The 16,753-nt window shown below is 41.7% G+C and overlaps 1 protein-coding gene across 1 annotated transcript in view; it reads left to right on the top strand.

Annotated features, from left to right (window-relative positions):
* Positions 1–185: 185 nt before the first annotated feature.
* BZW2 (basic leucine zipper and W2 domains 2) overlaps positions 186–16,753 on the top strand; it is a 54,510-nt gene continuing 37,942 nt past the window's right edge. The window contains exon 1 of the mRNA XM_027723194.2: positions 186–291. The gene's annotated coding sequence lies outside the window, so the exon portion shown is untranslated. The remainder of the gene's footprint in view (positions 292–16,753) is intronic.

Raw genomic sequence — 16,753 nt, 5'->3', positions numbered from 1 at the left:
CTCCGCCGGCCGCCCCTCTCGGCGTTGCCGCTGAGAAGGACCACTCCCCTCTTTTCCATCATTTTCAACTTGAGAAACGCGTTCTGGTTTTCTTTCGTCTCCCTTTTTAGGCTTCCGCGCGTCTTCCCTTCCGTTCCTCCCCCCCCGGGGAGGTGCCGGGAGTGGTGCGGGCGGGCGGAGGCGCCCGTGTGTCAATGTGTCCGTCCTTCACTCCTCCATTGTCTCTCGCCGTCGCTGCCGCCGCCGCGCTCGCTCGCCCTCCCCGCCCCGGACCGCGCAACCACCCGACAGGTGCGGCCGGGAAGGGAGAGCGCCAGGCGGGGGCCGCGCCGGAGCCCCGCGGCGGCGCTGCCCGGGCGGCCGCGGCTGCGGTGGGGCAGCTCCGGGCGGACGGGCGGGCGCGGCGGCCATGGCGGGGCAGGGCGGGCGGCGGCACAGCCCCAGTGCCGGGGCAGGTCCGCGGGTCTGGAAACGCCGCCGTCCGCGGGTGTGCGGGGCCCCCGCACGGGCGGCGCCGGGTCCGCTGCGGGAGGGCGGCGGTGCGCGGTCTGGTGCCCGCCGGCTCTTCCCTCTGCGATCCTGCTTTTCTGCCTTTTTATGGCATCGGATTGTGGGGAAGAGGCTGTTTTTCTCCAAGGCAGGAAAAGCGGTTTGTTCGGCTAAAGCGGTCGAGTGGAGCCGTGGCTCTGCCGCGGCATCGTGTCTCCGGGAGGAAGCGGGCGTTGATGGATCGGGAAGGGAAGTAACGAGCTCGGGGTGTTCAGAGCGGTGCCTTTTGTTGGCGCCTTTCTAAAATTAAACTGTCGGTGGAAAAATGATCTTTGTTACGGATCCAACTTTCCACTCCTCCAGTTGAGGCTCGGTAGGCACTAGGCACACCTCCTCCGAGGGACGGAGGCTGAGGTTTAACATCCGTGGTTTCTGCCTATGTTTGTACCAGAGGGAAAAGCTGGACCCTGATACTTGGTGCTGACTTTTTGCCCTCCTTTGCCCTACTCTTCAATGTAGATTTTTTTGTACCCTTTCTTTTAAAGAACCCATTTTTTTTCCTGTAACTAAATTTTGAAGGCATAGCTTTATATCAGCAAGCTGATTATTTTTCTTTCCATAGTACTTGCAGGTCATCTCATGGTTACTTAAGTATTGGAATTTCTTTCTGAAATACTAATCTTGCTCTGTATTTTGACATCTGTTAATGGCTTGACTGACTTTCAGAAATGGTGAAGTCCCATTGTTTGCTTCCTGGTTGAGGGAAGAGCATGCTCTCTGAGTACAGTGGATCTTCATAACTGGGTACAAAAAACTTCTATTTTAACAAAACAGCAAAATTATGGTTTCATGATTTTAAAAATCGTGGAAGTACAGGAGCATACCACCATCTAGTTTTACTTACATCAACAAGTGTAAATCACATAGATTGCTTTGGAGTTCATATTATAACAGATTCCCTTGAGGGTTTTTTTTGTGACAAAACAAAAATGCCTTGAAATACCCTCAAAGCATTGCCTAAAAGTAAAAGTGCTTTTAATATTCTGATCCAGAAAAATATCCCTATGTGGTGCTAACAGAATTCTGTCACTGGCTCAACATGAAGGCTGAAATTAGGCTTTAAGTGCTCTTTTGTTGGTTCACAGCAGGGTGTGACTTTTACCTGCTATGAACAAATTTTGTGATATTACAGTGCACTGATAATGTCTGTGACACTATTAAATAACAAGTGCCTTCAAACTTCCTTTCATATTCCAGAAAAAATCCCCAAAACGTGTTAGGCATGCAATGTACAAAAGTATGCATATTATATTCCCTTTTTTAAAATATGAAAATGTCAGTACTGTCATTGCACCCTAGCTTGCAGAGTGAACAGGCAATCAGTTTTTCCTTGGCGGCGTTACTGGAGCTCACTTGGTGAGTAAGGCTGCAGGAGTGCTTCATCTGCAAGGGTAATAAAATAACACTAGTTAAAAATGTTGGTCGCTCTTACCTGTGAAAGGACTGTATGACCTTCAATCCTGTAATATGCAGGCATTTCACAATCTTCAGTTCATCCTTGTGAGATTGTGATGAGGTAATAAAGTGGTGTTGCCTCCATTTTGTGAACATAATCTGAAGCATGGAGGCAACAAGTGATTTTTTTCAAGGCAGTGCAGAGTGTGAGTGTCAGGGCAGGCAACTGGAATGTGAAAATGTAGGTTCTGTACCTTTGTGTCTTGTCCCTTAATGCATTTTCTTTTATCTGCTGCATCTGTTTGTTTTACATATTTAAGTTGTGGGTATTACTGTTTGGTAATTAATCATTTACGTTTTGGGTATTACAGAGGGAGAAGGAAATGTTAACCTCACTGTGACTGAGGATATTTTTTTGATTTAAAAAGATTTAAAAAGATTAATTTAAAAATTCCTTATTTCCTCATCAGGTGATACATGTGATTTGTGAAAGCGGGAACCAGTGGGGACATTTTTCCCCAGTGGTTTGCTGGTTCTAGTGCGTGCAGGTGCATTAGTGGGGATTTGTGATGGCTATTGTTAACAGTGTATAGGTGATCCTAAATGCCTGACACTTTCTGCAAGAAAATAATAAGTATTTCTTTAATTAAGGAACATTTGTTTTTGGTGAATGTACAAAACAGTAAGCTTTTTCTTGGATCAAGCTGGGGGAGAAGACTGTGCCCTGGAGAGTGCACCATGAAATGCTCAGTCTTTGGACATAGAAGAGAGAAAAATGAAATGCTCGGCTGGTTTCACTGGTTTTAAGCTGTTTTCTCTGAAATGACCACTTGTGTCATTCACTTGTGTCTTGGAGGCTTGCTAGAATTATGGCTGTGTACTCTGCTGCTCTGCTAATGGTAGCAGGGGTCAAATATCCTATGGCCTCTCTCTGTGCCTGGGCCTGTCAGGATCAGAAACTTGGTCTGACTCACTACATTTTGTCTAGGGGAAAATAAAATAATAGGTCAAACAAGTACTCAGATTCTGTGACTTATTCTTCTAGCTTACATCTCACTGGTTCACTGCTAGGGATTTCCTCAACAAAACGTGGTGTCTTTGTGTTTACCTTCATATTTGATAGTCTGTGGTAAGTTTTTTGAATTTAGGTAAATTGTGTGTATGCAGCATCCTGTGATTATAACTTTCACGGTTGCTTGAAAGAGGACCCCTTTTTACTTGTTTTTGGACTTAGTACTTCATGGTTTCCTTTGATCCCCCAACCTCCAGTTCCTGTTTCGGGAGACAATGAGTCCTGTTCACCCTTGACATGCAGTCATGCCTTGACAGAGCTGTGTTATCCCTGCCATTGTCTTTTGTGAAGTTGAAGTCTTAGGACTATTTAGTCATTCCTATGTAAAAGCCATTTCATATGGTTGCCAAGTGTGTTTTCATGAAATGGTTCTGTCTCCTGCATGGCCTGGGCTATAGGAAATATCCTTCAAGTGGAGCTGAGCTTTGCAGACAGACCCCCACTGGGTTTTGGTCCTGCTGTCTCCAATCCTTATAATTATATCCTGGCCAAAGTTAAGAGGATCTAATAGGATTATTTATTTAGATCAATTCAAGTTCATGCAAGTTCAAGGGTTTTTTATTGCTAGAAACATCCTCTGTTTTTAAATCTCAGATCTCACAAATAGCAATCTGTGGATAGGTTGCTTCCCCCCTCCCCCGCCCAGTTGATTGGCATTGTATAACTCTGACTTCCTTAAGTATTTTTATTTTATTTTACGTGGGGTTTTTTTCAGTTTTTATCTAATTTTGGATCTCAGCACAGCCACTTGATCCTTGATGTGATCTGTCAGCATTGCTCAGGCATGTTTGTACCTGAAGGTAGACTATAAAAAGACCACAAAAGAATAACTGAAACTGGGGAGCACCAATGCATGTTGGAACACAATTGGTATAACCACAATAGCTATACACAAGGTATTCCCATAGCTAAGATGCATACTGAGACATGGATAGGAATTCTCATCTGCTACCTATTCCCTGTGGGACCTTGCACGAAGTTAGGTTTTCTTTACGCTCTGCAAAATCTGAGTTACTGTTAGGTCAGATGGAGAAGTTTTGTATGGAGATCACTTACAGTTATTGCAGACTCATAGTAGCAGACTAGCAAGATTATTGCTTTTAGTCAGCCTGTAAGAAGGATGGATTGCCTCTGGTGAGAATTAGGAGTGAGTACAAACAGGAAATACTAGACACAGTCTGGGGCAGAGAGGTTGGCCAGGGATACAGGAAGGAAGCGTCTCCTGCGATGTCCTAAATCTCAAGGAGTTACACCCTTCTACAACTCTTTCAACTACCGCAGGCAGAGCAATTAAATATGGCTTTGGGGTTGTACTTCTTTGTAATAACCACGGTTTCATGTGTTTTCCTTAAATGTGTTTTCATGCAGAAAAAGAAGTCTAAGCGGTTCAACGGTTTGTAATTTGCAAGCTAAAGTAATCCTTTCATTTTGGATTTTGTTTCCATAAATAAAATCCTCTAGTTCTCTAGAAATGTTTTTAAGAGGAAAGATTCATTCAGTGCATTCAAGTTAAACGTTAGTTGTTTTTCTTCTGATAAGACACAGGGTTGAAATCTTGGGAAAATACTACTGAACGTTAGCAGATACAGGGCTTGTCATTTATTTTCACTACCATTTCATTCCTTGAATGATAGAAAATTAGCAAAACAAAGTATGCTATTTGTTTTAAATGCTCAAGGAGTCAACCCTCTAGAAAGAAGAGTTTCTTTTCAGTCTACAACCTTCTCTGTATGCACCAATATTGACATGAGTTTAGTATGAGTCTTTTTGCTGCACCTCTCCGAGGTCTGTTTTGTCAAATCACTTCTGTCTTAGGTCTGCTTTGATTGCATTGTCTTAATGTGTGGTTTCCTGTGACTGAGACCTGAGGATCCCAAAATCGTCAGCCAGTGCTATTGGAGCCCAGTTTTGTGCTGTTGAATACCATGTTCTGCCAAGATGTTTGTGGGTTTTTTTCAACTGCATTTCATGTGAAAAGAGCCCCCAGTCAGTGTTTCCCCAGGGCCATGTGAATCTTTGGCTCTGTCCTTGAGATTTATCATCCTGTGCATCAGTCTCAGCTCCCTGCACAGCACGTGGAAACACCTGTTTCTTCGGTGCTCAAGCATGTGCTCAAGGTCTTTTGCCAGGTTTTGGGTTTGGCTGTCTTGTTTTGTGGAGCTTTATTAGAAGGCTTCTTGAATTAGAGAACAGAAAGCATAATTCTCTAGAGGAGTCAAGGGAAGGGCTTTATTTTGTCAGTTTTATTCCTATTAAAATGTTTATTGGTGTATGCTAAAAAAAATGCCTTTTTCCAAATGTACCCTGCCATCAGTATGTCAATTTATTTGCACTGCTGTTATGCCTCCAAGATCCTTCATTAGGACTGGTTGTTTAGTGACCTACGCTGCAAAATCATCAAGACATTGGACTGTCAGGTCTCTCCTGTGAGGAAGTTGGGTGATTCTTGAACGTTTATTTGTGAGCAGTGGTCCCCAGCTTCCTGAAACTAAATGTGTCAAACCAAGGCATTTCATAGGTAGCCTGTTTGATGCTAGGATTATTTTAGTAGTTTAGTGCCCTTCCTAAGTTGTATTTTGTTTCCTGGGTATAGGAAGGCCTGATTCTGTCCCTATTTTCCTTTATCCTGTCAGTTTAAACAGTTCTTGACCTTTTCAGTGGGTATCAGCTCTGCAAAAGCAGTGTTATAGTATGAGGAGACATACCATAACAAAAAGCCCTCTGAAGCTGAGGGAGAGCAAAATGTGGGTGATGAGAACAAGAGCACTGTCTTCCTAGTGCCACGTTCCCCATTTATTATTTTCAAAGTACTTTTTCATTATTTGTTTGTAATCCCAATATAAGTTACTCAATTCCTGTTGAAGAGTAGGCTATTACATTACTGAATAAACTACCTTAATTCGTGTCCTTAGCAATTGGTTAATAAAGGCCCATATCAACATATTCTTAATCTGAAATATCAACTTTATTTTTGAAGCATTGTCAAGGATAGCAAAAAAAACCCCACCTATTGCAAAGCCCTCAATTGAAAGTCATATTGAATATCTGCTCTCTTCTAGAATTAAGAAAAAATTATGTTGGCACTTCTGCTACCTTTGCATTTGTATCCTCCATTAGAAAAGAACGTATGACAGTTAAACTCTCCAGAGAGTATCAAACTAGGAAGAGCAACATTTGAGGTGGGATGCAAAGGCTTTGGTCTGCGTGGTCTTCAGCAGTCAGTTCATTGACTTGGAGAGTTTGACTGTGTCCATGATTGAACAGCTCTACATTTTGGGATTTTGCATCAATTCACTTTTTAAAATTAGAATTTTTTTTGTTTTCCTCATTTTATGATAGATGCAGTAGCTGTTAACAATTTTTTGGTTGTTAAAGAGCTTCTGTTCCTTTTAAAAGGAGAGGCAGTGTAGAACTGAAAGGTGTGTGCTCCTTTTTCACTGGAAGTTCATGTATTTTGTAGACTGTTTTTCTAGATCCACATTCAAGAGCCCAAGGTTGACTGGCATGTCCTTCTGAAACCTCAGAGAGACCAGGCAAGCCTTTCATTGTGGTTTCTCAGTCCAGAAAAAAAAAACTTTAGCTGTCTCATTAGTAAACACTTTAAATTCTTCATATCTTGCATCCTCATAGGAAGTGAGTTGTAGAAATCTAATGTAGCTTTTATTGTTCTTGCTCTCTTTTATGTAGATGTATATGCATACACCTACAAATACACATTCCATGGAACCTTTATTGAGTTATCTGCAGAAGTAGGTTGCTGATATTGGTCTTTTCAGTGCATGAACAGTGATGCTGTAAACAAGGAAATGGATTTCCCTGTTAATAGTGTCAAATAGCATTGTGCCAAGCTGACATTGATATAGTCCAAACAACCACAAAGTGCACAAGTGCTTTCTCTGAAGGAAGCCAGGCTATTTGGCATAGTGATGTTTTATGCCCTTTAAAAAAGATACTAAACCTATTCCAGTTAGAAATCCATAACTCCTGCAGTAATGTCGGCTTCAGAAACTGAGTTGGGTGTGGGTGGGTGGCTGTGGTCTTATGCTGAGCCTATTCTCACAGCATATTTGGGGTACTCTGGATTTTGAAACTTCTCAGCCAACAGTGAAAATTCTGTGAATCGTTTCAGAAAGATAAACAAGCAGGTCTGCTGAATTAACTATAGAACTGAATAATATACCAATAGTAATTGCCCTATAGTTAATTTTGGGTGGGTAACTAAACTCTTAACTCTGCCTGAGATGTTTATAGGCATCACTGACTTTCACACAGATGGCCAATCTGCAGGTGTGAAGTTTGTTCTGGTTCGGATATCTAAAAAGTGCCTAAAGCTGAAGCTGTGAAGTTGTTCACCCATTTCACTCTAAGATGGGCAAGCAGAATATTTTAGACTAGCTGTTTTCTGGAAATGTTTATGTTTCTCCTCATGGTGAAAAGAGGCAAGGATTGCGGGGTCAGACCGAGATGCCTGTTGCCGTTCATTTTTAAAGTTAGGTCAAACGCACCCCATTTTTGGGTTCTGACAGTTGGCTGTTTGTTTGAGAAAAGTGGATATGGGTTTTGGCTTAGCTGATTGCCTTGTGAAATCATGGACAGTGAAATAGGAAGTGATCCTCAAACCCAATAGTATCAATTAAATTGCTGGGTTTGCAGTGAACTGGGCTGACTGACCGCTGTCCATGCTTCCATTACCAGTGTGTGGGCACAATTTGCTGCAGTGTATCCAGCACTGCCAGCTGGTGGGATTTGCTGCCCCTGTGATGGAGTGGGGTAAAATATTATATACCTGCTCTGGTCTACATCTGGGTGAAACAGATGTCTCAATAACTTCTAGCTTCTTGTGATGTGATTATGCTGTTAGGAGATGACGCTAATACTGGAAAATAGATACAAATTATTGACACAACCGGCTAGTTGCTCTATTTTTTTTCTAGCTCACATCGTTTGCATTGCTTCTTTAGTTGACTTCCTTTCATGGCAGTGTTTCTTAATTCTGAGATTTTGGCTACCTGTGTATATAAATTATTTTTGAGAACTGAGTTTTCATCTGAGTGCAATTATTATCAAAATTGCTTATAACTTTTTGAGAAGCAAAACTATTGTGATGCATTCATAATAGCCATTGTTTGAAATGTTGTGTTTATAGATAGACTGTGAATTCTTTGGGTTTAGTGTGGTGGAATTAAAAGTCTTCTGAGTCTGGATTACCAACAAAGACATATTCTTGGGTTTATGCCTTTATGTTTTCAGATAAGTGTTGCATTTAATGTCAATTATGTCTGGATAAAGCGTGGAAAAAGATCAAGAAAAGCAAAGTTGAACTGTTAAAATTGAGAGAAGACGTGGTGCTTTGAGCACTTCTGTGACTGTGTCTGTGCATGGTGTACCAAAATAAGGAAAACATGATTGCTTAGCATTTGAGTCTTTCGTTACCAAACCAGGACTGATCTCCCAGTTCTGATATGTGAGTAGTGTCAGAGTCCAGTACTCTCTGATCAGCAAATTTTAGATATTCCACATGTGGAGGATGCGATGTTCAATATCTAATTTCCTCATCTGGAGATAGTTGATATTACATGGGATGTATGATTTAGCAGAGTAATACAGATAGTGCTGAAAACATAATACAGTTTTAAATGCATGTAACGAAGTAAAGCAATTGCAATACACAGTTCAATCATAATATCAAGGTGGTTGCTATTATCAGTCTCTACAGTACTCACTGGGCACGATGCTGGGCATTCGCAATCATTGGGAAGAAACGTTGGTGGGTTGAATCACAATATTCTGTACAGACTGGCTCAAAACTTTTTGTTTTCATCACTGAAGATAACTAGTTTGAATGTTTTCTCTCATCCTAGAAGAAGCAACGTGAACTACAACTACAAAACTGGTAGTACCACAAGCTGACCCAGTCCCCTTGGGATTTTTGTTTTACTTCTCTTCCTCACCTGGCCTTACTCAGTTGCCACCCAGCTCTGAGTGCTGTTGCCATAATACACCCAAGTGGAGTATGCTGTCATGGGCGAGTAATGCTTGTCTTGTGTGTTTGTGGATTTAAGAGAGCACCTTTCTCATGCCAAAGCTTGGCTTACTGGGAGAAATTTGCCTTTGGTCTAGAGTTTTGTCTCTGAAAGTGGCCTGCAGTATTGGGTAGATGTGAAGATAAAACAAAAAAAAAGAATGGGGAGGTAGGAGAACGTGGTGGTATGAATTTCAGCATTTCTTTCTTTCATGCCCTTGTCAAACCCACAGCAATTTTCAAACTTTGAAGGTTTTATCATCCCTGTTTTTAATAGACTCTTCTTCCATGAATTAATCTAAGAGCTTCCAGGCCTCCACATAGAGGTGAAGAAGTGCCTTTCTGAAGTAAACCTGAGAGCACCAGGTATGTGAGCTGCCAAGCAATGGGTAGGATAGTGAGTGCCCTCTCTCTGTGTGCTCAGTCTGTAATAGTTATTTTTCTGACTCACCTAAAAAGTAGTTGATTTTGTAGGCACCGCGTGCCATATACTGTTGGGTGGGCTTCGTTTCTTGTTTTTCCCAACACCTATTGGATATGAATCAGTATCTATTGCCATAGAATTCTCTTAGCTTAACCTGAGAGGAATTGTACCCATGACTACCTAGAAAATAATTGCTGGTTGAAGCAGTCTGAGCACTGACTGCTTTATTCCTCACTCCAGGACTTTGTTCACCAAAACTAGTGTGTTCTGTCAAAATGTTCAACCTACCCTGTTGAGGAAGAAGCAGCCACAGGGAACGTGGTATTGCTTTTGGGATGCAGAGTGATACAAGTCAGTTATGGACTCTTTTTTTGTCCGAGTGAATGCTGCTAACAGCATAATTGGTGTTAGCTAGTATGTTTGGAATACTTGACATGGTGCAAAGCATTGTGCCCTTTGTGCCATCTCTTCGTGCCAGAAAGATCAGAATTCAGATATCTGGAAGCTGATTCAATTTTCTGCAGGTAAAAACCTGTGCATTACCTTGGTGAACTCTTTGCACCATGCTTCGAAGAAATAATTAGGGAGGTCTAAATTGAAACTTGCTTTAATGCTTACAGCAGTTGTTCTGTCAAAGCCAAGGCCTTCACTGCTTGCAAGTGTGTAGGAGGTGCTGGCTATTAATATATCCCTCCTCCAATTACTGTATTTAGTTCATGAAATAATAAACTGTTAGCAACTGGGAGGCATTGCTTTCTGGAGAATGTAGAGATTGTATTTATTTATTTTTAATTTTTAAGCTTAGCCTTTGTAATTTTGAAGGCAGTTTTGGGTTTTCAGGTGCTGCAGTGCTGTGTCCTTCTGCTCTTCCTGCAGTGGCCTTTATTACTGAACTGTTTTGTTTTGTCTTGTATCTGACAAAATTCACCGCTTGGAATGAAGCTTCTCTGGTAATTCTTCTGACATGTCTTCTTCCAGATACTTGTGTATATTGGTTTATGGGAGACTGGTTCAAGGGGACCCTATCAAGTAACTCCATTAATGATTTTTTGCAAGTGTACTGTGAAAAGTGGCTGCTGCAGTTTCTTTGCCAAACATTAATGAAGGCTTGAGCTAAGTTGCAGGAGTACCTTTATAAAAATGTTTTTGCAGAATTTCAACTATACCATTTTTCCTATAGTGAAATCATCTCTGCTGCAATTGCTGAGACAATAATTCTTTTCAGGATAAACAGGGCATCCGATGTCCCTCTGAATTCAAAAATCCTGTTCTAACATTTACACAGTCCATTGAAAGTGTAAATGTATACGGTATCTTGTGTAAGGAAAAAACCTTGTTAGCTTTGGAAGAGTATTGTCTTCCTCTTGTTTTCTCAGTTCACCTGACCCGGATCTCTGCCAATCCTTTTTATCTCCTTCTTTTTCTAAGAGGTTTTCCCATTGCCAAGGCATGCAAGCTTGGAGTTGGATGACTAGCCATCACCTTAAAATGATTGTTAATTGGATATGAATTGATCTGTAGCAATACCCCATCTTCATTATGTCAGCCTACTCCAGTTAAGAGCACAGCGCCTAAGAGAGCTCTCAGCAGTGAGAAAAGCTCCTACTAATACCTTGTCCTTGAAGAATTACATCTAATTCCTCCTCTTCAGTTGCTGAAAGAAAGCTTGTTACTGAAAGACAACATTACGTGTGTCAGCCTGAGTGTGTGATTATTTTCTTGACTTGTATTTCTACCTGTCAATTGTTAAGATTTTTTTCTCTGTTTTTTTTCTTTCTCTGACTTCGCCATGACTAATGCATTTTTCATATGGTTGCTAGTTACAACACAGAGAAGTCCTTTGTCTTGGTGCTTCAGTTTACAGTTCTCTTGACATTCTGAAGTGCATCTGGAGTGCTTCAGGAGTCTTATTCATCTGAGCCACTTCTGTAGAAATTTTTGGTTAATGACATAAAAAGTACCCAATCTCCTGAAATAGGTGCAGTGAGGTGAATTTCTAATGCAGTGTGTGATTGTACATTCATTGATGGCAGTGGGAAGTGGGGTTTTTTGACTGTTTTTCAAGAAACGTCTTCCTACGCGTCCCAGTTTAGCAGTTAGGTGATGTGATTTATGGTGCAAACTTTGGTGAGTCTGTCTTCTCATTTTTTTTCTCGGCTTAGAGTCGTGGAAAAGACCTGTAAGATCATTGAGTGCAGCTATTAACCCAGCACAGCCATGGCCATCACTAAACCATGTCCTTAAGTGCCACGTGCACACGTGTTTTAAATACCTCCAGGGATGGTGACTCCACCACTTCCCTGGGCAGCCTATGCCAATACTTCACAACCCTTTCAGTGAAGAAATTTTTCCTAATATTCAATTTAAACCTCCCCTGGCACAACTTAAGTCCATTTCCTCTTGTCCCTCCACTTATTACTTGGAAGGAGAGACTAGGCCCTGCCTGGCTACAACCTACCGAGGTAGCTGCAAAGAGCAGTAGGGTCTTCCCTCAGCCTCCTTTTTTTCAAGATAACTACTCCCAGGCTGCCTGCACAGTTCTTGGCTGGAGAATCTTGCGTGAGCATAGGTTTTTATTTTTTATTTAATGCGTAGTAAGTTTCATTGTCTTTAGGTATTTGTTTGTACTTCCTGCAGAATGAAACCAATTCCACTTGTTTCATGTCTTTGTTTTCTCTCTCCCACTAGGCATACTAATAAAGAACTAGTACTTTTATTGCAGTAGATAGTTTTTGCTGTGGACAAACACTGTTCTGTGATGACAAAATAAACATTTAAAAAAAAATTAAGTGCCTTGAATGCTTCTAGAAGGCTCATTTGGGAAAGACAGGGCATTCAGTGTATGTTGAAAACCTGCTACAACACTGTCTTAAGATTATGTACATGATAGCCACTGGTGACTAGGGCATGCTTACAAGTATGCAATCAAAGGTATTTTCAGCAGTAAATATGTGGATTAGCAATATGCTTATTTCTTGTAAATATTAAAACACAAAGTTGCTTGTATTTACCCTGCACATCCTTACATGACTGCTTAGTCCCTGCTTGTTGCTGTTGAGGCCATTTGTGCAATAAAATCAGTGAGGTGATTTTAATGTGGTGAGAGCCTGGCTCCGGCTTTACTGTGCCTAGTGAATGGCACCTTAGGAATAAAGATTTCATAAACATTGTAACTGGGGGCAAAACAGCAAGATAAACCTTGTGGCTGCCAGTGTTGCCCTTCCTGGTGATTTGTGCCATGGTTGACATTACAGACCTCCAGCTTATCAGTGACTTCTTAAAAAAAAACCCTATGTTTTAGGAACAGGGGGCAAGAGTCAGAAAGTACTGATGAAATGGCACAAGTCAACCTGCATAGAGAAAACCTGGTGTGTCTCACTAAGTGTAGCTGCTTGGTCTTACCATCTCCCCAGATGTGCAATGAAGGAGAGGAGAGGTAGCTTCTTAACACCACTCTGGTCCTGTTCTGAGCACTTGGGATCCTGGGAAGCAGAAAATAGAGCTGCTTATTTTCTTATTTTTCAACAGTATCAAAGCGAGCTTTTAGCAGGAGATAGGGAATATTGGAACTACTCTTCACATTGTGGGCTAGCCATTGTACTGCCTTGAATATGGAAATAAAGTACTTTTCCTTCACACTGACCAATCCTGGGAAATGTCAGGAGCTGAGGTGGATTTCAGAGCTTTATGAGGGTGCAAAAACTGTATTAAAGCAGCAGATGCTTCACAGCTGTCTCAGCAGTGAACACTGCAGCAACCATGTAGGCTGCGTGACCAATGTGCAGTGGGATCACTTGCCGCATCCGGGTGTTGGGAAGTGCTTGTGGAAAAGGAGGACTGTAAGAGTCCCCAGAGGGACTCGGTGTCCCAGTGGAAAGTGGGAAGCCTGATGAGGATTTGGCGAGAACTGGTGGCTGCATTGCTTCCACTCTGTCTTGTTGTCCCCTCACGTCGCTTTGTTCCTCTGTGCTGGTAATGATTTAAATGGTTTCCACCTACGGATTTTGTTAGCTCATAATCTAGCTGCCTGCTGCCTTCCCAGAGAGCAGAGACAGCTGCTGGCTGTGTGCTGACATGTTTCCTCTCCAGCAGAAGTGCAGGGGCAGCTCTTCCTCCATGCTACTCAAGTTTGGTCATTTGCTCTTAATGTAACTTCTTGCCTTGCTGCTGGAGGAAGAGGAAAACCCTCTTTACCTGGAAGTGGAACTGTGAGAGGATGAAAATGCCCAGTAACATTGGTGGATGAAAAAGACCCAATAAAGCCTTTTAAAGTCCTTTTTAAAGTCCAGTAAAGTCCTAGATAGTCTTTGGAGAAAAAAAAAAGATTGCCCTTGATTCGTAGGTTGGGGTGCTTCCTTCATAGCAACACACCCCATCTATGCTTCTATTTTATTTGACTTTTTGATGAGTGCCCCTGTCTTACATGATATCTCAACGAGGGAAGGAGATGGAAATAATTCCTGCCAAGCATCTGTTCCTGTGAAAGCTAGTGGTGCTGTGTTGGTGGTACTCTGGCAGCTCTCTCCATCTCCCTGTCAGTCAAATGCCATTGGTGCCAGTCCCCACAGCAGCAGAGTCCTGTGGAGCAATGCTGCCAAAGCCACCCCTCCGCTGGGCCGCCCGAAGGGTCACTGCTTGCCCCCATGGGCTGTTTTTGGTGCTCTGTGTACATGGAGCCATAAAATCTTGGTAAGGACTTTAATGAGCTGTTGTTCTTATGTTGTCTGGGATTGATTTCCCTCTCTCCATACCTAGGGCAGTGGAGTGTCGCTGCTGTGAAACAGTTGTTCCTGAATTCATCTGAGCATGTTAATGTTTGAAGAATCTCAGGTGATTCTGAGATTTTGGTTAAAGGAAGTATAAAATGATGCTTAGAAAAATCATGTTGCTTTGAATAAAGGTTTTCAGTATTTTTTTTCTTAACTTTGTGCAATATGTTTCCAAGAACAAGTACTTCCAGTATTTTAGTGTGGTAGGAACTTCAGCCTTACCAAGGTTTTAAATAATTCAGGAGCTAATCATCATAAAAATTTCCCTGCGGTATGGATAAAAGACTGCATTTTTCTAACTTGTTAAGCAAGTTCATACTTGCTGAAGTTCTAAAGTAACTTCTACAATCTGTTGTGGATTTTTAAATTAATTTTATTAACTAATCTTGGATTTATTAATTAAAACTGTTACAGTTTTTATTAATTGTGTGAGAAGGATTGGTGGATTAAAGCAACTACTGTATAATACATGTCTAGTTGTCTACAACTGTAGATGTCCTTCCATTTTATTTTAACTATGTAGGGTCTTTAGCATGTAAGTGAGGAGCAGCAATAGAGAAAGCTGAGCATGTGGACTTCAAGCACTTTCAGGAGAATGTACCAGCTCACCAACTTACGTATTTTTAAAGTATGAATCTGTTTTATACAAGCCTGTTAACAAGAGTGGGAGTGGAATTTGGGAGACTTTTAAGTCATGTATTTTTTATTTTCTGATGAATTTTGTAGCTGCAAGTTAGCAATTAGCAGGCTTAGACTTTTGTGGTTTGTGTGAAAAATGAGCCGTTTTCCACAGTCCACGCTGGAGTAAGTTGCCTGGTTCCGTACTGCTCTCTGACATCTGCTTAAGTATCAAGCAGTAAATCGAGAGTAAAGCTTCCGTTGCTGAGCCCCTCCCATGTTCTGTAGAAGAGTGGAGTCTGTGAAAGGAATGAGCTCTGATTTTCACACTCGCTCATTTTCCTGCTGGCAATTCATAGGAGTCCTGGAGGATGTTGGGCTGCAAGATCCAAGTTTAACTAGTGGTTTGGGTTTTCTTTTGGAGGCTATTTCCTTCCTACCTCTATCTGTCCTTAAGTTCTTTATTCTGTAACCATTATGATTTTTCTAGCTGCCATTTCAAAATTTGCTATTGGCTTTAGCCTGCCCAGATGCTGTACCTTTCAGAATGGAGAATATGTGTAATAGTTCAAGGCCTTGTGATTTCAAGGTTTTACAGCAACAAGACACCTGGCTGCACTCTGATGCAATCAAATGTGCTGTGCAAGTTTATATGCTGCCACCCTGAATTTACAATCTTCAGCCATTACTTTTGTCCTGTTGTTGATGTGCTCTTGATTTAAAAAAAAGTAAAAGAAAATCCAGGCATCTGTTGTGGTGGCAACAGCACTTTAAAATCTCATTTGCAGGAGCTGCTGCTATTTGTATTATAGATACATCCCGGGCTGTCATATAGATCACTGGGTTGGTTTTGCACAGCCTCATGCTGCCATTTCTTGATGAAAGATCCTGGGCGAGTGCTTGAGGCAGTGCCTTATAAAGCCAGACCCTCACTGTAGCAGATTAGAGCACAGTGCATGTAAAGCTAAATATAGAAGAAGGCATATCCTGTCTTCCTAGTAATTAACTATTAAAGAGTCTCTTCTGTTGTACTGAACCTCTGGTCATTAAATCTGCCACAAGTGGTGAGTTTTACTTTAACAACTTCTTTTTTTTTAAATCTTGTTCCCATCTGTCTTAAAGGACATACTTTATATTCCCAGGGAACAGTCGTGTTCGATAGTCATGCTTCAGGTGCATGCAACTCTTGCAGTTTAAAAATACACTGCATCAAAGGGAAGGAGAAGACTGGTGCTAAAAATTTAGCATATGCATTTCTGCCTTTTATAGAAACTGGGAAACTGTACCAATATGGCTGCATCGAAGGCTTTTGTGTGTTCATTAAGGAAATGGGCACTGTGCATCCCAGCCTGATGGCATGTTTGTGCTCAGGAAGATCTGTGAACAAGCAGATTAATTCTTACCTGCTGCGTTGCTTGCTTGACACTTTCTTTCCAAACCTCATGGGCTCCTGCCATCTCTTGGGCATTTTCAGACCCAGAACAAGGCGTAAGATGTCCAGGCCAAGTATAAAAACAAATCAGAAATGCCTGGGTGAATGTTATAGATCAGTCTCTTTACAAATAACTGAAGGTCAGAAAGACAAACCAGAGAAGCATGTCAAATCTAGCCTGTCACTGGCTAAAGGCTGGGCTATTGCTTATCCCTATAGACTGCTGGATTATCTGCCTAATTAACTTGGAAAGCACCTCCTGTTCTCTGCCACTGAGACAGCTCAGGAGGGGAAAGAGTCTTTTGGGCTCTACTGTGAAGGGAGTCCTACAGCACTTTAAAAGATCTTGGGTCCTACAGCACTTTAAAAGATCCCATGATATCATGGTTTGCCATGTTTGACTCTCTTTGCAGATGAGCACATCATTTTTCCAGAAGGCCATTTAGTGTTGCAGTTGTTTTGAAATGCTCCT

Source organism: Pipra filicauda, unplaced genomic scaffold, assembly GCF_003945595.2.
Source record: "Pipra filicauda isolate LSUMZ 115617 unplaced genomic scaffold, ASM394559v2 scaffold66_size7647185_pilon, whole genome shotgun sequence".
NCBI lineage: Eukaryota > Metazoa > Chordata > Aves > Passeriformes > Pipridae > Pipra > Pipra filicauda.
This window is presented reverse-complemented; position numbering and strand designations above follow the sequence as displayed.